This window comes from Muntiacus reevesi, chromosome X (assembly GCF_963930625.1).
Source record: "Muntiacus reevesi chromosome X, mMunRee1.1, whole genome shotgun sequence".
Taxonomy (NCBI): domain Eukaryota; kingdom Metazoa; phylum Chordata; class Mammalia; order Artiodactyla; family Cervidae; genus Muntiacus; species Muntiacus reevesi.
The window spans coordinates 127,093,203-127,112,607 of record NC_089271.1 but is presented as its reverse complement, the minus strand read 5'-3'; the positions used below and the strand labels follow the sequence as shown (position 1 = coordinate 127,112,607).

Genomic DNA, 19,405 nt, shown 5'->3' with positions numbered 1-19,405 from the left:
ATTTACTTTACTTTAGTAATTAATTACTTTAATTGGAGGCTAATTATTTTAATTGGAGGCTAATATTGTGGTGGTTTTGCCATACATTGACATGAATCAGCCATGGGTGTACATGTGTTCCCCAACCTGACCCTCCCTCCCACCTCCCTCCCCATCCCATCCCTCAGGGTCATCCCAGTGCACCAGCCCCGAGCACCTTGTCTCATGCATCCAACCTAGACTGGCAATCTATTTCACATATGATAATATACATGTTTCAATGCTATTCGCTCAAATCATCCCACCCTTGCCTTCTCCCACAGAGTCCAAATGTCTGTTCTTTACATCTGTGTCTCTTTTGCTCTCTCGAATATAGGGTCATTGTTACTATCTTTCTAAATTCTATATATATGCATTAATATTCTGTATTGGTGTTTTTCTTTCTGGCTTACTTCACTCTGTATAATAGGCTCCAGTTTCATCCACCTCATTAGAACTGATTCAAATGCATTCTTTTTAATAGCTGAGTAATATTCCATTGTGTATATGTACCACAGCTTCCTTATCCATTCATCTGCCGATGGACATCTAGGTTGCTTCCATGTCCTGACTATTGTAAACAGTACTGCGATGAACATTGGGGTGCACGTGTCTCTCTCAATTCTGGTTTCCTTGGTGTGTATGCCCAGCAGTGGGATTGCTGGGTCGTATGGCAAAGAACAGCCTCGAAACATGTATATTATCAAGGGTGAAACAGATCACCAGCCCAGGTGGGATGCATGAGACAAGTGCTCGGGCCTGGTGCACTGGGAAGACCCAGAGGGATTGGATAGAGAGGGAGGTGGGAGGGGGGATCAGGATGGGGAATACATGTAAATCCATGGCTGATTCATGTCAATGTATGACAAAAACCACTACAATATTGTAAAGTAATTAGCCTCCAACTAATAAAAATAAACAAAAAAAAAGAATATAGTTTGCATCCTTGTTATATTTATTCCTATTTTAATCTTTTTGATGCTATTATAAATGAAACTGTTTTCCTAACTCCCAGTTTGTTCATTGCTATTGTAGAGAAATGCAATTGATTTTTGTACATTAATTCTGTATCCTCCAACTTTGCCAAACTTGTTTACTAGTTCTAAAGTTTTTAGTGTACTATATCATGTCATCTGCAGATTAGTTTTACTCCTTCCTTTATAATTTAAATGCCTTTAATTTCATTGACTTGTCTATTTGTCCTGGCAAATAGTGAAATGTTGAATAGAAGCAGTAAGAATGAACAGTTTTGTCTTGTTCCTCATTGCAGGGTGAAATCACAGTGGCATACAAGCTTTATTTTTTGTTCATGCTACATGTAATCCATGGGCTATTGGAGGGTCATTGCAACTATGCTCGTTTCTTTTAAGCTTTACTCTGTAGACATAGATGTCTTCTCATTCTAGGACCTAGCCTGATGTCTTACCTGGGCTATACTATTCTCTCGGCACAGGGCAAAAGCAAGAGGCCAAGCCAAACCACATAGTCACCTTAAACCGCTACTTGGATATAACATGTGCCAAAGCCTGTCAGTGGAGCTCAAAGTCAAATCGATATTCCTCCCACAAGAGGCATGGCAAGTCACCTGGCAACAGGTAAGGATACACAATCATCTTACAGGGATAGTGGAGAGTAAACAACTGTGAACAATGATATCATCTCCCCTATTGAGTTCATATTTAATTTCCATCATCTCTAAGAATTACAGAAAATTATTAACTAAGCAATAAGTTCAATTAATATCTTGACACAAAAACACAATGAGTCCAGCTATTTTTTATGACCTAGACCACTCTTTAGAAATTATCCAATGTCACAGAGAAGACTAAGAAAAGTTATCTAAAACTTCAAAATAAGGAAAAATGATTGCATGACCTGTTAAATATCATGGCAGTACATTTTCTAATAAGCCTTTTAGTCACCTGACTCTCTCAAAGCATATAACTTAAACTATCTACAACTGATCAGAGTCCAGAAAATAACTCACTGCAGTTCCCTGAAAGAACAGAATCTCCTTCTATGTTCAAACACCTCTTATTAAATATCTGACAGTTTTAGAATCTGTTGACAAATGTAGATCAGAAGTGAAAATGTGAGTCAATGAGAAAATTATTTAATTTATGCATGTGTGCACTCTAGAACACTTTATAGGAACATATTTATTCTATAAAGTGAACCAGGAGTATCCAGGATAATGAACAGGCTAATAGCTCTCTTACCTCTAAAGGTCTTTGGATATAAAGAGAAAAAAAGGATAGAGGAGGGAATGAGTGTGCTGTTTTTATGCTTCGTTTTAGCACCTCTAATGTTTGCCATCTTACTTCACTTTCTCCCTGATCAAGCATGCCCTCCCCACCCCAAAACAAAGTATCCTTCCATCCTCAAAAGAGGACATATTGCTAATAATGCTAACATTTAACTCAGCTACATTAATCAGAATTTTAATGGAAATATATCACTTTAATTTTAGCATGTGTCTCAGTTAAGCCATTGAGTATGTTCTCCAAATTCAGTAGGTAAGTGTAAGTTTTGCTAACTGAACTATGGTTTTAAAATGTCCTAAGGAAGCTTTCTGACTAAACATAAAACAAATCACTTATTTCATACCTCAGCAACTTTCATGCTTCACCAAGGCAGAGAATGCAAGTTGGATATATATTTCTTACTTTGAGAAAGAGTTTAAAGTCTATTTGGACTGGTAGACAGTCAGAATTTCCCTGGACATATCCCACAGGGAACACTGAGATGTGGCTCCTGAAATATTCCTAATGACTTCATCTTTAAACATACTAGCTCTAAAATGATTGGGAGTGTGACTGCATGAAAAGTCCCTCTGGCTTAAATCTTCTATTACCCATAATGTTCTTTCTTCAAAGGTTAACCTATTCTTGTTCCTAAGACATTAGACATCTACCTTTTATATCTGCCAAAACTACTGAACAATTAAAAGAGACCCTGGGAAAATGTGCCATGTAAATTACCTCAGTGAGTGTTATTTAAATTATAAAGAGAAAAAGAAGTGTTAGAAAAAATTTAAACTCCAGTATATTTTTAAGTTGCCTTAAACTCTTATCAGTCTCAAATTAACGGCCATTTCCCTGGTGGCTCAGACAGTAAAGAATCTGCCTGCAATTCAGGAGATCTGGGTTCAATCCCTGGGTCAGGAAGATCCTCTGGAGAAGGAAATGGCAACCCACTCCAGTATTCTTGTCTGAAGAATCCCATGGACAGAGGCTACAGTCCATGGGGTCGCAAAAAGTTGGACACAACTGAGCAACTAACACACAACTCCATCAAAATAAAAATAACCAGAAAGAGAATTTTCTTTGGTCAACTCATCATCTGTCAAAAATAACAGCATCAACCTTGAAAAGAAAAACCTCTATTTTTTATTAAAGGATATAGAAAGGGAGTGGCACCCATTGTTATATAGAGACCATTCTGGAAGTTCATTTACTCAGGCTCCCTGGTGAAAACAAGCATGGCTGAATTAGCCTACCAGTCATCTCTAATTTATCAATGGGTTGTGTCCCAAAATTTATCTGTAAGTCAACTGTTTGAAACTCAGAACATATTTTCCCATGAGAACAAAGGGTAGTTAGGGTCTTAGACCAGCTCACAAAAGCTTACAGACTGGAAATATATCTCAACTCTGGAACTTCTAATATCAGTCTGCAGGCTGGATCCTGATAACAGTGCAGAAGAGAAGAGGAAAATGATTTCTTTTTCCCTTCCTGTTGCAAAGAAATTTAAAGAAGACTACTCCAAAAGGCCAAACTTAGGTATAATGCCATCTGTTCCCCTAATAATTCTCTTCCAATGTCTCAAATCCTTTAAGGCTAACACAACCCCTAGTTTTATATTTGTTGACATAGAAGAGAACAGGCTAAGCAGCAGACATTTAGGGACTTGGCTATGTTTTCCTGTATATGACATATACATATGGACACCAACTCTAAATAAACTGGAATACAGAAAAAAGACCCTGTTTATGAATCTTGGGTGCACAGGTGGGGCTAGCCACAGGGGCAAGAGACAAGTCCTGTTAACAAACCTATACTCAGAGTTGGAGCAGAACCAGTAACAAAGCTAATCCTTGTCTAGCACTTTTCATACTCCTGTAGCTCAGGGTAGGTTTGGGTCCACAGACCATGTCTGGGATTCAGTTTAGAGGTGGTTAATGGTCCAAGTGAGATGAGCTGAAGAACAGTGAGGGCAGGGAGTCAAGCAGGTGATAATGACTTGTTGATCTGATTTAAAAGTTTCTATTCATTTGGAAGAAATTACAAGTAGGTCAAATATTTATCGTGTACCCATACCGTGCCATGCACTGTGTTCAGTTCAGTTGCTCAGTCGTGTCTGACTCTTTGCAACCCCATGGACCGCAGCATGCCAGGCTTTCCTGTCCATCACCAACTCCCAGAGTTTACCCAAACTCATGTCCATTGAGTCGGTGATGCCATCCAACTATCTCATCCTCTGTCATCCCCTTCTCCTCCTGCCTTAAATCTTCCCCAGCATCAGGGTCTTTTCAAATGAGTCAGCTCTTCGCGTCAGGGGATCAAAGTATCGGAGTTTCAACTTCAACATCAGTCCTTCCAAAGAACACTTAGGACTGATCTCCCTTAGGATGAACTGGTTGGATCTCCTTGCAGTCCAAGGGACTCTCAAGAGTCTTCTCCAACACCACAGTTCAAAAGCATCAATTCTTTGGCACTCAGCTCTCTTTATAGTCTGACTCTCACATCCATACATGACTACTGGAAAAACCATAGCCTGGAGTAGACAGACCTTTGTTGGTAAAGTAATGTCTCTGTTCTTTAATATGCTGTCTAGGTTGGTCATAACTTTCCTTCCAAGGAGGAAGTGCCTTTTAATTTCATGGCTGCAGTCACCATCTGCAGTGATTTTGGAGCCCAGAAAAATAAAGTCTGACACTGTTTCCACTGTTTCCCCATCTATTTGCCATGAAGTCAGGTGCTGGTATTAAATAGTCCCTACTTGTGGCGCTCATATTCCACAACAGTGTTGAAGAGTTCACAGGAACCAAACAAATCCTCATTTAAGAGGGAAAAGCACAATGCCGCGAACCCACTATGACTTAGACTTCCAAACCAGAGGCCTTATGTTTTGGAGGTGAGTGAACGGTCCCCTTGTGGCTCAGACAGTAAAGAATCTGCCTGCCCATGCAAGAGACCCAGGTTCAATCCCTCAGTAGGGAAGATCTCCTGCAGAAGGAAATGGCAATGCACTCCAGTATTCTGGCCTGGAGAATTCCATGGGCAGAGGACCCTGGTTGGCTGCAGTCCATGGGGTCGCAAAGAGTCAGACATGACTGAGCACGCACAGATGATGAGAGATGAACTGTAAAATAAGACCAAGTTAACTATTGCAAGAATCAAACAATTAAATATCAACTGTGTCATATTCCTACAGTGAAGCTGAAGGAAACAAACAAGTGCAAAACCCAGGAGCTTAACTTCACAAATATGCCCAAGGCAAAACCACCGAGTGAGCTAGGTCCTTTTTGGCACCTTTCCTACCTGTCCTTTTACCTTCAAGTAGCCATTATGCTGTGGCACTCTCCCAGGGTCAGGCCATGTCCCTTTCTCTGAATTTTGGCCAGGTAAAATCTCTCAGTGCTTTCCTAGGTAACATGAGAGTATGAGGCACTATCATCAGAAGTCATTTTTCTTCAGTGCTACTGAGAAAACTGACTGCCCTCTCCCACAGTGCCTTAGTTTAATGAAAAGGTACAACTCCAGAAGTGCTTATAAAGTGCTTAATTGTGAGAATTTCACACACCACAGCTATCCGGTTGGGGTGATATTTTGGAATCAGGGCCTTTCAGCGCCCACTTAAACTTACCCATAGACAGCTAACCACTTCACCTACATATGTACAAAACAGATCTAGAATCAGAAACCTCTGGAGAGCTGATATCCTTAGGAAATCTTCATCCTCAGATTTTAAAAACAACCATTTCTGGAGCTCTACATAAATATGTGGCAAGCACTGCTGTATGAATGAACTCAATTCTTAGGATGACCTTATGAAATGGTTCTCATTATTAGCCTCACTTTACCAATGAGGAAAAAGAGGCACAATTCATCTTAAAAAAAGGCAGAGGAAAAGTAAAAAAAAAAAAAGAGAGAGCAGGACAAATTGAAAACAAATAGCAAGAAGTCAGATTTCAACTTAACCATTCAATAATGACATTAAATGTACTGTCTAAACACTTGAATTAAAAGGCAGAAATTGTCATTAGATTGAATTAAAAAGCAAGAAAACCTATTTCAAATATAAAGGAAAAGGATGGAAAAAATATAGTGTGCAAATACAATCAAGTGTATTGGCAGTCCAGTGGGTAAGACTTCATGCTTCCACTGCAGGGAGCATGGGTCTGATCCCTGGTAGGGGAACTAAGATCCCACAGAGTGCACGGTGTGGCCAAAAGAAAAGAAACCTTCAGAAACTATATTAATTTTAAAGTAGGTTTTAGAATGAGGAGTATTACCAGGGGGTAAAGAATACTTCATTTTGATAAAGAGGTCAATTCACCAAGAATATATAATCTGAAGTGTGCATGCACCTAATCATAATTGTTCAAAATACAGGAACCAAAAAATGACAAAACTAAAAGAAGAAATAATTGTCACAATTAAATTTGTAAATTTCAAAACACTTCTCTCAGTAATTGACAGAACAGGCAGACAGAAAATCAGCAAGGGCACAGAAGATCTGGAATGCCACCAACCAACTTGACCTTATTGGCATTTATAGAACACTGCATCCAACTAAAGCAGAATGCACCATCTTTTCAAGTGCATGTGGAATAGTCACCATGGTAGGCCTGCTGTTGGGCCATAAAACAAGTCTCAGTAAATTTAAGAGGATTTAAATAATTCAAAGGAAGTACTTTGACCACTAAAGTGCAACTAAACTATATATCAATAACAGAAGGATATCTGGAAAATCTTCAAATATTTGGAAAAGAAGCAACAAACTTCTAAATAACACATGGGTCAAAGAATAAATCCCGAGGGAAAAAATATTAATTTTGTTATTAGTGGTAATATTTTGAGCTGTAGGAAAATGAAAATACCACACGTCAACCTTGTGAGATGCAGCTAGAGCAATCCTTAAAGAGAAAGGTATAGCATGGAATTAGTAAATGTTTATACAACCGCCTCACTCACCAACATCAGAATATGACGCAAGGAAAAGTAAAGAACAGAGGACAAAACCCAGGCCCAAATGCAACTCCAATCATAAAAAAGTGAACCACTGCCGATAAGAGTTAAACGAGAAGGTATAAGCAATACCAGAAGTAAGTCTGAACTCCAAACTGCTTACCTTAGTAGCAGATGTTTGCTGATGAGTCACGCCTAGGCTAACAATAGGTTAGATCCAGGAAGGTAAGTGAAGGTAGGCTGGGGAAGGCAAGAGGTTAGAGTAAACAAGAGTAGCATGGCTGGCTAAACCCAGGACAGAGGCTGTTACTCTTGATTTCAAAATATTTCTTGCTAACGATAGGTTTTCCCTGGGGCCTAATACACTTCTCTCCCCTAGCAACAGCCTCTGGATTGGTTCTGTCCCTAACTGAGGTAAGAACACAGGTGCTTGGGATTGTAGGCTAGTTAAACTGTTAATTCCCAAATATCATCTCCACATCATAATCACCTGAGGAACTGCCTTTAAAACTCCTCCAGGCCTGCACTCCAAGAGACTTTGATGGAGTGCAGGGTGCCTAATATTTTTGATAATTCTGATTCTGCTGACCCTCTTGTATAAATATTACCACTAATAACAGCTGCTAACAGTTACCGAGGACCTGCTATGTACTAGGTCCTCTTTAGGTGCTTTTACATGTATTGTGAGATTTAATTCATGGACAAAAAGGGCATTGTGAAGAACAGGTAAGGAAGTTTAAGTGGAACTCATCCTCACTCAGAGGAGACGAGGAAAATCATCTTGACACAGAGGCAATAACTTTTCAGTGACCTGTAATGATACAAAAATATGATTAAAACTGATTACAGTGATAAAAAGATTGGTGACATCAGGGTTAGTCATGCAAAAAGACTGAAAAAGTCTTGAGGAAGCATGAAACAGTATATAGAGAGGTAAAGAGGTATGATCCAATCCTATGCTAGTATTGATAACAGGTTGGCGTGAGGGATTCTGCTGCTGCCGCTGCTGCTGCTAAGTCACTTCAGTCGTGTCTGACTCTGTGTGACCCCATAGACGGCAGCCCACCAGGCTCCCCCATCCCTGGGATTCTCCAGGCAAGAGCACTGGAGTGGGTTGCCATTTCCTCCTCCAATGCATGAAAGTGAAAAGTGAAAGTGAAGTCACTCAGTCGTGTCTGACTTGTAGCAACCCTATGGACTGCAGCCTGCCAGGCTCCTCCGTCCATGGGATTTTCCAGGCAAGAGTACGGGAGTGGGCTGCCATTGGCTTCTCTGGAGGGATTCTGCACTGCACCCAAATGGATCTGAATTCTCCATCTCTTCCAGAGACACTCTCTCCTCCAGTGCCAACTTAGAGTGGAACCAGATCCAAAAAGACCTACACCCTCTGGGTCTGAATTGAAATAGGTTGGCTTCTAGTTTCATTCTTTTACAAGTGGAGGGAGGTGGAAGGGGGGATCAGGATGGGGAACACATGTAAATCCATGGCTGATTCATGTCACTGTATGGCAAAAACCACTACAATATTGTAATTAGCCTCCAACTAATAAAAATAAATGAAAAAAATAAATAAAAAACAAAACAACAACAACAAGAAAGAAATAGGTTGGGTTCCTGAACATCTAAATCCTTCACAAAGTCTTCCCAGATTAACCTTTTGAGAAAAAGACTTCCCAAATCACACATAGTCTGAGGTCAGTCTCACCCTGAGTACTCACCATCATCTCAAAATGTAATTGGACCTCAGATAACATGTGATATGTATATCTTACTCATTTTACATTTCCTGCTTGTATATCTCATAAGCACAATCTTTTGTTTGTATTAGTGACTTCTTGGATGGATTATCCTGGAAAGCACAAAAGGTGCCTGCATAATAGTACCTAGCATCTAATTACAATTTATAAATGTTCTTTGAAAATAATGAAATGTAACTAGAAGGTAAGTACCACTACACACTGCACTGAAACAAAGATCATAAAAGCCTTGAATATAGTACAATATATCATTCTGGTTAAAGTTTCATGAGGACAGGGGTAATAGCTGTTTATCAGTCTGACACTCAAGTCCAAGGATATCTGTCATCTGACAAAAATCAGAGGTCATCTAAGTTAAAGTAACAGGTCATTTTCTAGCTCCTATCCCTTAAAGGAAGGCTATTTCTCATTTGCAGGGATGCATTTCTCAAGTTTATATGCTCTGTACTCAGTCAAAATCTCCTCTTTCCTTCCTCCAGGACTTCCTGGTGGTACAGTGGATAGGAATCCACCTACCAATGCAGGAGACATGGATTTGATGCCCGGTCCAGGAAGATTCCACATGCAGTGGAGCAACTAAGCCTGTGTGCCACAACTACTGAAGCCCGTGTACCTAGAGCCTGTGCTCCCCAAGAGAAGCCACCGGAATGAGAAGCCTGTTCACCACAATGAAGAGGAGCCCCCGCTCACCGCCACAACTAGAGAAAGCCCACGCGGAGCAACAAAGACCCAGGGCAACTGAAAACGTACAAACAAAAAAACTCCATTTAACAACACATCAAAGGAATTAAACTTTTGTTAGCCTGACCCATGTAGAAATGGTCATTATGTCCAATATTTCTACTATCCTTCAATATCCTATTGTTATTCTCAATTATCACATCAATTTGTGTTTATAACTCCAACAAAATGTCTCCAATTAGCATGAACTAGCATCTTTTAAAGAAATCCTTCTTTTATTCTCAGCTCTAGAATAGTCTTTTTACTCCTGACAGGACCTCTAGAAATGTTATTAAAATTTTCAATTAAAAAAATTAAACATTTAAACTTGTTTCTGATAAGCAGTAAGATAGAATATTAAATGGCTGTAATATTAAAAGCTTCATTCTACCCAAGAGGCAGTCTTTAGAGATCAGTATCCACAAAAATGTAAACAAAACAAAGGCCAGGCACAGCTTTTAAACTAATGAGATCTTATGCTACTTGGATCATGAGAATCAAACAAGGATCTCATGAGTTTTCTGATTTTTACAAACATGCTTATAAGAACTAAGGCCACCATTAATCCCACTTTAAGAACCTGGTCTCAAATATTCAAAACTGATTTCCTGGACTAAACCAAAGCATCAGAGACCTAGGTGCCTGAGATATGTATTTTGGTGTCATTGTAGAAATAGCCTTCACTTGAATAAGCTGAGCTGTTGCCCTTCAGCTAACATTCAGGGCTATTACAAGATACAATCCCTTCATTTTATTTACTGAAAAGACAAGGCTGTTTCTTTATGAGAATACAAAAGAGAAGCTCCTTTAGGCTTAACTGCCAGAAAATGTTATTCTCCACCATGACTGGCTTTTTATATGATGGACACTGCAATTTCTCTAATTGCCCACATTACCTTCTCTGTGTGGCCTGCCAGGTCTTTCAGAGCCAATTCATGAATCAAGTGTACACAACACTGTGGGGTGTTGGCTTCACTTGGGGTATTATTTTCACCCAGAAATCAAATTTTCTCATTTACTTTTCAAATATTGTATTGTATGCTTTTTTTCATAAATCCTTCTTGAAACATGGTAGAGTAGAAATAAAACCGAACCCAGGTCTCCAGCATTGCAGGTGGATTCTTTACCAGCTGAGCCACAAGGGAAGCCCAAGAATACTGGAGTGGGTAGTCTATCCCTTTACCAGGGGATCTTCCCGACCCAGGAATCTAAACAGGGTCTCCTGCATTGCAGGTGGATTCTTTACCAACTGAGCTATCAGGGAAACCCAAGAAATTAAAAAGTTGCAATAATTATTGAAAAAAATAAGCATACTGGGATTTCCACTCATATTTAAAGTGTCTCCTTGAAATAGAAAATGACTCTATTCCACTGACAAGTGACTTTCCAATGATACACTGCAGACAGCCTGTAGATAATTTGACAAGGCAAGATGTTTTAACTTTTGCCACTATCACTTAAGACAATACAGATGAATGGATGACCATCTTCCAAGTTATGATCAACTTGAGATGGATTCAGGATTGGTTGGGTATAAAGGCTTTTTAGAGTTCTTTAGAAGACCCCGAAAAACAAACCTGCCATCTTGAATCCATCTTTTAGAGACTCGGGGGCAAGTTACCAACCCAAGAAAATACACATACCACAAATTGCATTCAATTTCTGGAGAGCCCATAGATATCCTTCGAGTCCATTTATGAACCTAAAGTTAACAACCACTAGAGTTTACAGCCTAGGTCCTGAGAAATCCTGCATATCATATGATTCTCATGTAAAAGGTTCAAAGATAGATGAGAGATTAGGGATAGCTCCTGCTCAAATTACATAGTAATAAGTCATACTGCAATAACCACCTCAAAATATCCTGCTTTGTACATCTTCATTCCACATGATCATTGCTATGTAAAGGATTAAGTCCTGCCCCATCCAATCTCCTTACCTGGGTTTTTTTCCTCCCTCCCTCCAATGTTTGTTGTTTGCCTCCACTTTGCATTGTTGCATTTTGCTGTTGGGTTATGCTATACATTTCAATGCATATTTCTTGCTTTATGTTTTTTGCTAATGACATTACTTGCTGTGTATTTTACATTTATTTTAGACTAGGGAAACGATGTTAGACAAAGAGCAAATTCGAGTGATTTTTCTTATTCGAATTCAAAACAGGTCATAAAGCAGAGGAGACAACTCATAACATCAAGAAGGCATTTGGCCCAGGAACTGCTCATGAACATACAGTGCAATGGTAGTTGAAGTTTTGCAAAGGAGACAAGTCTTAAAGATGAGGAGCATAGTGGCTGGCCATCTCAAGTTGCCAACAATTGAGTGCCATCATCAAAAATGATCCTCTTGCAACTACGTGAGAGGTTACCCAATAACTCAGTGTCAACCATTCTACAGTGGTTCAGCATTTAAAGCAAACCGGAAGGGTGAAAAAGCTTGATAAGTGCATGCCTCATGAGCTGATAGCAAATCAAAAAAATTGTCATTTTGGAGTGTCTTCTCTTATTCTACACAACAGTGAACCATTTCTTGGATTGTGATGTGCAACGAAAAGTGGACTTTATATGACAGTCAGTGACGATGAGCAACTCAGTGATTAGAACAAGAAACTCTAAAGCACTTCCCAAAGCCAAACTTGCACCCAAAAAAAGTCATGGTCACTTTCTGATGGCCTGCTGCTAGTCTGATCCACTACAGCTTTTTGAACCCCAGTGAAACCATTACATATGAGAAGTATGCTCAGCAAATCGATGAGATGCACTGAAAACTGCAATGCCTGCAGCTGGCACTGTCAACAGAATGCAGGGCACACAACCAATGGTTCAAAAACTGGACGAATTGGGCTAAGAAGTTTTGTCTCATCTGCCACATTCACCTGACCTCTTGCCAACCAACTACCACTTCTTCAAGTATCTCTACAACTTTTTGCAGGGAAAACACTTCCACAACCAGAAGGCGGCAGAAAATGTCTGTTGAATCCTGAAGCATGGATTTGTATGTTATAGGAATAAACAAACTTATTTCTCATTGGCAAAAATGTGGTGATTATAATGGTTCCTATTTTAATTAATAAAGATGTGTTTGAGTCTAGTTATAATGATTTAAAATTCAGGGTCCAAAACTGCAATTACTTTTTCACCAACCTAATAGAATAGGAAGTTCCATGAAGGCAGAAACTGTCTTCCTCAAGACTGTACCTCTGGTGCCTAAGAGGTACTCAAATATTTTTGAATAAATCTTCCACAGGATTCTCTGGAGAAGCTTTTTGAAAATAAAATTTTACTGGAACTCCATCATGCTCATTCATTTACATACCATCTATGGCTGCTTTCATACTATAATGCTGAGCTGAGGAGTTCCAAATGGGTTAACGTAAACCCACAAAGTCTCAAATATTTACTAGTTGGCTCCTTACAGAAAGTTTGCTGACCCCCAACAGCACTCAATTGGCCTTTATCTCTAAAGTTAGAATTGGAAGCACTGTAGATACAGGAGTTAGGTCTTAATACTTCTTTGCCTGTAGAACAGAGGTGCTTTAAAATAGCTATCAAATACAGATTTTCTGTAAAGTAGTTAGCCTACAACTAATAAAAATTGATGGAAAAAAATAAAAGATTTTGAACAACTGAAAAAAAAATACAGATTTTCTTCTTGCAACATAAATTTCTGCACAATTAAGTTCAAAGTTAGTATTTTCCATTCTCAATGCATTTCTAGCAAGGCCAAAAGCAAAAAAGCAAAGGTTACCTATATTCAGTAAATTGGAGGAGAGAGAGAAGAGATTCTGATGCTAAGTTCTGGCAAATTTTTACAATCATGAAATCTTTAAAATGCCAATGCAACATAACTACTGGAAAGCTCTTCCCTGATATGTTTCAAACAAATGATTTTGAGGTGAACCATAGTTATTTTCTCACTGGCATAATCATTCTAACAATGTATCATTTTTTTTAAAAATGCTAGGCACATTATAGATGCTCAACAGCCATTGAATGGATCACTCTCCAGTAATCACTGTGTTCATCAATTTGCAAATTATAATTACCTGAAAGGGGGCATTAAGATTTATATTCCTTTGCCAATCCTAAAATATACTCAGCATGTCTCAATCCTTTTAAAAATCAAACCCTTTACTGTCATTCTCTACAAAAAAATTTAATTTGCATAGGTATCATTGGGGTCCAAGAAACTGAAGAGTAAATGAGTAAGTCTGGGCATGATTTCAGCCCACTTTCTACCCCAGGTGCAGAGGAAAGCAAACAGGATTTTCTCATATTGGGATAAGATGTCTGTCATTTGGAAACATTGCGGTTCATGGACGAAGACACAAATAAGAAGAAAAGGGTTAGGAATCTCAGCTAAGTTGTTTTGAATAAGCAACAATATACACAATGATATACAATCATTTGAGAAAACTATTGTTTATTTAGAAAAAAAGGTTACATGGGTAGAATTCGATAGATAAAAAAATTTCCTTTTAAAAATGTCACTGTGAAACTTTTCCAGATGAAAGTTCAGCAATACAAAGCTTCTCTAACTGTAGAATTAAAACACATTTTTATTCCCCCCAACCCCTTGATTTTTCTAAAATAATTACAAGAAAAAATGGCAAGGGACAAGTGAGTGCTGGTACCATTTTTTTCAAACATGTTTTAATGTCGTACACGAACTATATAAAATGATTCCTAGGCATTGCATAAGACACTGCTCCCACTTTGTTTTTTTAATGACTAAATATAAAACAGGCCAAATAATAAGTTAAAATTGAGTTTTTAAATGAGGTAAATTCAAAATGGTTCAATAATTGTTTATTTTCCATTTCAAACAATAAAAAGGAAGCATTTCATATTGAAAAAAAAATAAACCCAGGCAATATTTAGTTACTCTAAAGTGAAATTCTGTACATATGTAACCTTATTTGCTTGTTGGAAACTGTATGCAGCACATTGTGCTAAAAATATGAAACAGTTAACACTTTCAGCCATTTACTGAAAATAAACATGTAGAAACTAAGCAACAAGTTAAATACAGTAATGCACAACTCAACAATTTAAAGTTTTCGGCATGGAGCAATAAAGCAGATAACTGAATAATTTAAGAAGATGCAAATGGGCCCTCTTCATTCATAATTCTTGGCAATCTACTCAGGAAAATAAATTTCTGGTCACAGCTGAACAATTCATTCCAATCTCACCTGAAAGAAACAAAGTGATTATATTGATAGATAAGAAAGGAAGGGGGGTGAGAGAGGTGACAAATGGAAGGTGGAGGAGGGACAGACCAAAGGAGAAGGGAGGAGAGAAGGAAGGAAGAAAAAAAGAGAAGGAAGATTTAAGAAAGAAAATCAATGAGTTCTGTGAATAACCAATGCCTGAATTAAGTCCCTAGATAAGGATAAAATATTTGTGTATTTCTTATTGACTACTTGGCATACTATGATAACTTGTATTTTATCTGAGAGAGAGGAAAAGAGGGGAATGGGGGAAGGGAGGAAGGAAAAAATGAAATAGAAACAAGTAAAACATTCCACCGGGACAAGCAATAGCTTGTCAAAAGTAAACAACACATAGCAATGAAAAGGAACCAATTTTACATGATCAATAAAAAGAAAAATGACATCACATTTTTTCATAAGGACATGATTTTAATAGTTACTTATATTAAGATGCAATGTCTGCTAAATTATAAAAATTGCTTTAAAAATATATTGACTTAATTATACTCATTTCCTTTATGTATTGACATTTTTCAAATACTGCATATTTGAAATAAATCAAAACATGATTATTACAACATGTGGCAAATAAGTTCATATCTGCCTAACATTGTTCTCATTCAAATTTTAAATTAATGCTTAAGGCATTAAATTTTACTTATGAAATACTACATTCACATATTTCATAAAATCAGAGCTAGAAGGGTCTTAGAAAATAATCACACTTGCATGAAATGCTGACAATAATTTACATATCATTTCTATACAGCATTCTGTTCACATCATGTATAATCTTGACATTACCAATTATAATTATAGATACACATATGTTGAACTTACAATTTTAATACTTAAATCATTGTTCCTGTTCATCACTGATGAATGGATAAACAAAATGTGGTACACATTCATACAATGGAATAGTATTCACTTATAAAAAGAAATGAAGCTCTTATACATGCTATAACATGGATGAATCTTGAAAACATGATGCTAAGTAGTAGAAGCAGCTAGACACAAAAGGCCACATATAGAATGACTTCATTTTGATGAAATGTCCAAAATAGGCAAATCCAAAGAGAAAATACTTTAGTTACTTCCAGGGGGAGGGGAAAGAGAATTGGGAGTGACTCTAACAGGTGTGGGGTCTCTTTTGGGGATGATGCAGATATTCTGGAATTAACGGTGATAGTTACAACATAGTGATATATTAAAAACCACGTTGGCAAATTTTATTTTATGTGAATTTAACTCACTTTTTTTAACTGCCAAAAAGTCCATGTTACAATAAAGAGTATCATGGTATCAGTATAAGAAATGGGTTCTCAATCATGAAGCTGTCATAATTACTGGGCAAGGGAAATTTTGATGACACATTTAGGGGCACATTAAAAGATAAAACTGGCATCACTGTTAGAACATGTGAAGATGATCTTTCCCAGGAAATGAAATTAAAATTTTTACAAGAAGTCAAAATCCTCAAGCAATATAATCATACCATTATTGTAAAACTCATAAAAGTTAGCACACAAATACAGCCTATCTACAAAATTAAGGGACTTGTCCCAGGACATGATTTCCTCTCCTTTCTGAGAAAGAAGGATGAACTAAAACAGTTAGTGAAATTTTTCTTAGATGCTGCTTCTGGGTGGCAAATCTCAGGTAAAAATTGTATACACAGGGACCTTGCTGCAAGAAACTGCCTGGAGGTGAAAATAATGTTCTGAAAATCAGTGACTTTGGAATGTCTCGTCAAGAGAATGGTGGTGTGTATTCATCTTCTGATTTAAAGCAGATTCCCATTAAATGGACAGCACCAGAAGCTCTTAATTATGGGAGATATCGTTCTGAGAGTGACGCATGGAGCTTTGGAATCCTCCTCTGGGAGACCTTCAGTTTAGGGGTCTGTCCACACCCTGGAATGACAAATCAGCAAGCACAAGAGCAAGTGGAAAGAAGATACCAGATGTCAGTCTCAGCAGTGTCCAGAATGCATTTACAAAATAATGCTGAAGTCTTGGGATTACAAACTTGAAAACCGCCCCAAGTTCAGGGAACTTGAGAAAGAAATGCCATCAAGAAGAAAGTCACACAGTGATGAAACACTGCTAAACTCAGACTTTAGGACTCTTATCTTTCAGCAGAGTAATATTTTCTTCTCATTAACAAGTCTATACCACATTACCTGGGATATTCTACTAAGGTTTTTTTTTTTTCAACTATTTTTAAGAAATATGTACAACTTTAACCACTGTAATAAGAAAGCACAGGTTCTAAACGCAAGAAATCCCACCGATCTTTTCACATCAAGGACTGCTGATATTTCTCAAAGAGTTTCTACTTTAGGCTCAGTTCAGAGTTGGCTGTCCTCGATCCTAGACAGCTTTCCTCTCCCAGTGCTATAAGCTGCATTGGTAATACCATCTTTGCAGGACACATTTCCAAAAAAGGTGGCCTTTCACTGTGCTAAGACAAGATTACATTTGTAAACATCACTTTCCATTGGGAATTATTTGAACATCCTGGGGTTTTTTCTTCTTTGCTTTTTGCCAGAAATAGGCCTTGCTGTTTTAGTAAGGTTGTCATTTCCCTATGTTCCACCACAGCCTTCTCCTTTGTCTGGGTATCAGAAAACTATGTATGAAATGCCTTCAAAGAGTACCCTTTCAGAGTTGAGGCAGCTGATTTTCAATGAAGTTACTTTATAGAGAGCTTTGACAGCAAGAACGAAGTCTGAAACACAGGTCTGGGTGAAAGAGCAGCTAGACTGTTGATCAAAGTAGAAAACAAAGACAAATAGGATATCAGCCTTGTTATCAGAGCTACCCCTTGATAAACACACGCACACTAATTTTATGATTAAATTCACCAAAAAGGTCCTAAGAAATGTTTCAATTGTTCTTCATAAAAGAGCCCTCTGGATGGCAACAAAATTTATGTAGAGAAACTACATAATACAAGCCCAGCAAATTAATAGTTTATTCCTGGTTAATCCTAGTACCTGTACCTACACACACACACACACACACACACACACACACACACACACACACACACACACACACACACACACACACACACACACACACACCCACAAGCCAAGTAGAAAGGCACACATGGGTTAATCCTAGTACCTGTACCTACACACACACACACACACACACACACACACACACACACACACACACACACACACACACACACACACACACCCACAAGCCAAGTAGAAAGGCACACATGGGTTAATCCTAGTACCTGTACCTACACACACACACACACACACACACACACACACACACACACACACACACACACACACACACCCACAAGCCAAGTAGAAAGGCACACATGGGTTAATCCTAGTACCTGTACCTACACACACACACACACACACACACACACACACACACAAGCCAAGTAGAAAGGCACACATGGATTAAAAAGTCCAATGAACATTTACAAGAAAGAGAAGCTACAGGAGAAAGACAAAAAGACAGCCACCCTAATTCCACTTTACTCCTTCACTTACCCTTAAACTGCTCCCTAGCAATTTTTATCATCACAAACACACTTCCTGAGGTATTCTAACTGGATAAAATGGAACAGTTAAGACTAGGATTCTGTTGAACTGAATCTCACCACACCCTGGGGTACCTCTCAAGATAAATGTGTGTAGGGGTAAATGTGGCATTGGAGTCTTTGGGAAGTGCTCATGCCTATGTCCAGATAAAGAATAGCACAGCACCTGAGTGAATATTTTGTCTGCCTTAAGTGGAAGAAAGGAAATAGAAAATCCCTCCTGTTCTCCCCAACTGTTTAGTGCCTATGAATATCAGTGCACAGAATTCAGTGATACTTTAAAGGATAAAAATGAAAAGAAAAATAGTTCAGGTCTATCATTTCAATCTCCTAACAAAACTTTTGTATACCTTTAGTGGTTGCTACACACAGACCCAGATGAAAGCATAATAAAACTGCCCTCGAAAAATATGCTGCAGCCTATACAGCAACTTCTTAAACAGTAAGTATACTATCAAATGTTACAAATAAACTGAACCTTCTTTTGAGGGCAAAAAAAAAGTCAATGATGTTTCTCTTCAATTCCAAAAAGATACAGTTAACACTCTTGAGTACACAATTCTCCATGTAAAGTTAAAAGTATCTGAAACAGGTGACTCAGTGGCAAAGAATCCACCTGCCAAGCAGGAGATGAAGGTTCCATCTCTGGGTCAGGTGGATCTCTTGGAGAAGGAAATGGCAACCCACTACAGTATTTTTGCCTAGAAAATATCATGGACAGAGGAACCCGGGCTATAGTCCTTGGGGTCGCAAAGAGTCAGACACAATTTAGCAACTAAACCAACACCCTTTGAAACACAGTAGGTAATAAAGAAAAATACTTGGTTGTCTGATTAGAAGAGATGGAAGTTAACTGCCTTCAACAAGATCAAAATCTAAGGAAAGGGATATACGACACACTCATATATGCAGCAGCAGCAGCT

At 38.3% G+C, this 19,405-nt stretch overlaps 1 protein-coding gene and 1 pseudogene across 8 annotated transcripts in view; one reads left to right on the top strand and one right to left on the bottom strand.

Moving 5' to 3' along the window:
- Positions 1-711: 711 nt before the first annotated feature.
- On the top strand, positions 712-16,938 carry LOC136154703 (tyrosine-protein kinase Fer pseudogene; annotated as a pseudogene).
- Positions 14,094-19,405, bottom strand: part of THOC2 (THO complex subunit 2) — a 113,183-nt gene continuing 107,871 nt past the window's right edge. For 6 of the 8 annotated variants that reach the window (XM_065916641.1, XM_065916644.1, XM_065916643.1 and 3 more), the window contains exon 39: positions 14,094-16,819. The gene's annotated coding sequence lies outside the window, so the exon portion shown is untranslated. The remainder of the gene's footprint in view (positions 16,820-19,405) is intronic. The other 2 variants (XM_065916642.1, XM_065916645.1) reach the window with 1 other exon arrangement.